Source organism: Acanthisitta chloris, unplaced genomic scaffold (assembly GCF_000695815.1).
Source record: "Acanthisitta chloris isolate BGI_N310 unplaced genomic scaffold, ASM69581v1 scaffold27612, whole genome shotgun sequence".
In the NCBI taxonomy this organism is placed as follows: domain Eukaryota; kingdom Metazoa; phylum Chordata; class Aves; order Passeriformes; family Acanthisittidae; genus Acanthisitta; species Acanthisitta chloris.
Window position 1 is genome coordinate 38,054 of NW_008662588.1, and position 3,618 is coordinate 41,671.

Consider the following 3,618-nt stretch of genomic DNA (forward strand, 5'->3'; position numbering starts at 1 on the left):
TTAATCATGTGAACTGAGGATAACTGGCACAGGGAGGAGAAAAGAAGCTCTTGATCTGGCGAGTGCAGGGTGGGGGTTAGTTTTACAGCATAGGAAGGTTTGGATTGCTCCAGTAATCCAAGCGGTGTAATATAGTAATATATATTCATGCTTAATTATAATGCAAAAAGAAAACAATCAAAAAAAAAAGACAAAAAAAATCGGTTTTTTAGCCTATTAACAGCTTAGATTCTCAAGTCACTGGAATGATTCATGATTCCATGTGCAGAAATGACAGCAATTATGCTTTATCTGACTTTTGCTATAGAAAGGCCATACCAGTCAAGCACGTGGGGAAAAAAAGCCCTAACAAAAGGGGAAATCACCCCAAGAAAATCATTCTATGCTTCTCTAGGTTTTGCACTTTGAAAACTGGATAGATGGGGAAACTTAAGAAAGAGGTTGCGGGTTGTTGTTTATTTTATATATTTACTTATTTTAGTCACGGGTTTGCCAATCAAACACTTTGTGACTTTTGCATTAGAGGAAAGCAAATACATTATCTCTCTCATCCCCATCAGAGAGCATCCAAAGGAAAACCTGGAAGGACATCAGGGCCTTCATCAGAAATCACAGGTACTTTCTGTCCTCTTAAACAACCTGGCAGGATTTAAACAACCAGGAGGCAGAAATACTATCTAGAATGCTTGAAATTATGAAGGATTTTAAAAATAGCTCTTTTTGCGGGTTGGGGTTTTTTTTTTTTCCAAACCCCTTTCTTCCATGTTTCTTTACAATGGGGGATGGAAGTGATTGTATCTAAATATAGAGAAAACAGGCATCTTCATGCCTTGTTGTGACAGGACCGGGCGAGTGGCAATACTGACAGTGAGGGGGGTGGGGGAAAGGTGTGTATAGAGAGAGCAGCTCTTATTTTCAGACATTTCATAGCATTAATATTAATAGTGAAGCTGGGTCAATGGACCCAAAACTCTATTTTTCTATCTATTTTGGTGCTGCATTTACCTTTAATGTGGATGGGAAGATGGAGCAGGCTGCTTTACCCCTCTCTGCTGCCCAGCAGGGACACAGAGGAGGCTTGCACAGCTTGCTGGGGATGGGGAAAGGGGGGAGGGAGGTGGGAATGGGTGAGCAAAGGGGTTTCCCTTTGGCTGAGTGTTAGCACAGGTTGGGGGGAATGTGCCAAACACCTCTAGGGTGTTACTTAAAAGTCTGGCTTGGGGCCAGGGGGCAAGATGAGGACTTAATGTCCCCCTTGTCCTGGGAGTGAGCTGACTGCAGCACACAGGGTGACTCAGTTGTGGTCATTTGCACTTTAGTGAGGCAGGTAAAAGAGAGCACGAAGGAAGAGACAATCAGTCTGCACCGAAGCACCTGGGGTCAGGTCTGGGTTAGGCACTAAATGAAGGCAGAAAGACAAGTGGCACCCAAGGGGTGCATCCGTTCTCCTCCCTCCCCTGCTCAAGGATGGGAACACAGCTGACCTAGGTTGTGGATCTGATGCTTGCTCTGGGAACAGACAGGCTCCCACTTGCAGAAGCAACATCCTCCACAGCTGGAATAGCTCAGAGCAAAGTGCCCTCTGGCACTATCAGGTCCAGCCTGGCCCAGGTCAGCAGCACCCAAGCCTGGGACAGGGGGTGGGAGTCATGCTCAGCCATGGGTGTCCCAACCATAACAGCAAGAGACAGACATGGGAGGGCAGGGGAGCCCAGGACCTTCCAGCTGCCTTGCACAGATGTGGTGCCAAGAGAAGAAAGCCCAGAGAAAGCACCAAGGCTCTCCTGGGCTAGGTATAGAGACATCCATCACTGAGGCTGCAAATTCAGCACCTTTCACCAGCACTAAATACACTTTATTTAAAGAGAGGGGAAAAAATAGAAAAGGAAGAAAGAAGCAAAGTACAAGAACAGTAATGGGAAAGAAAAAGAAAAAAAAAATGAGATAAAAAATAAAACCATGGTGGCCACTGTGTGGACTAGGCCAAATGGCAGTATTTCCTAATGTTTTGGCAAAGGGCACTAAGCCTTCTGAGTCCCTTTGCACTGCTGAGACAGGGACAGGTCATGAGATACCAGTGTGAACCAGTATGTGAGCTCTTTCCCCCTACTGGAACAGCAGTAAACCTGTGGGCTGAGGATTTCTCCCTCCGCTGGCAGACGGTGCTTTCACAAGCAGGGAGCTCTCAAGCTGTCGAGCAGAGGCGTTATTTGATGCTAGGACAACGTTTTGAGCCTTGGCTGGAGCCCAAGTCTGCTGCTGGCTCTGGGTTTGCTTGCTGAATTATTGAACTCTCCCTGCGTGTGCGACGGTCGGTCGTGCCAGCTGCGGCTCGTGCGACTGCTTCAAACGGAGTGTCCTTGTCTGAGATGAAAGGCAAAACCAGGGAATTTCCCTCCCTGCCCGGCAGCAGGGCAGAGGCTTGGCAACCCACATACCACAGCTCCTTCCTCACACGGGTGAATGACCGCAAATCGCTGTCATTTGGATGCCCAGACCTTGCACTTTGGAGTTGGGGAATCAGGTCATGGTCCACACACCTTCAATCTCCCCAGGCTAGCTAGGATGGCTCACTGGGGCACAGCCAGCTGCAGGGCTGCAGGTTTCCTTCCTAACTCTCTAAGGATTTGCCTGTAGGTTAATAAATCCCATGCACCAACCTCCCCCCCAAGTGAATTTTGATTCGACATCCCAAGAGCAAGAGCAGAGCAAAGAGAAGTAAGACACTTCCTCCTCCCTTCAACCTGCTCCAGCTCAAGACTGAAGAATCCTGTGTTCATCCTAGACCTACTGGATGCAGATGCAGTTATGATCACAGTTACTGCTTCGCTAGAGCTCCTGTGCCACTTCTTGGCATAGGGTAAGGCCAGAGGAAGGCAATTAGGGACCAGAAATCATCAGAAAGATGCTTATGTTTCCTGCCCAGACAGAAGCACTTCAGCTGCCAGTGGAGCCCATGGGAGTTTAGGCACTGAAATAAGAATGGCATGCTAACCAGCCTGCCTTTGCTTCCCATTCAGCTCTGCCAACCACTGGGCACATTTGATGCCCACCATAAGCAGCATTATTTTCTCTTCCTTCAGCAGCCAGTTTCCATTTGGGCTATTTTCCAGCCCTGGGGCTCCCTGCATGGTGACAGTGAGCAGCACTCACATCCCAACAGGAAACACACAGGGGTCTTGGTAAAGGTGTGACAGTGCTGATAGCTGTCCCACAGATGTCCTGCCAGAGTTTCACCACACAGGCAAGACATTAAACTGTCCTAAGAGCCGCTGGCAAGTCTGTGCATCTTTCAAAAATCAAACATTTTTCTCCATCTGTTACTAGGTTGTGTTTAGTCTCTGTATTGCAACAGAACTTGCTCTGATAACCTATCTCACCTTCAAAGTAGGCTGCTTTAATAGTGCCAGCAATTATATTTACTAGTAAAAAAACCCAAGCTTTATCCCAAATAATATCATTTCCAGATGTTGCGGGAAACTTTATCACTTCATGAGCAGGAATTCTCTTTCCTTATACATAAATATAACTGTTGAAAATAAAAATTAAAAAAAAGCAAGATAAACTTTCTGGGATTTGATCAGGTAGAAGAGTTTTTCCTGCTTTAATTCCTGATTA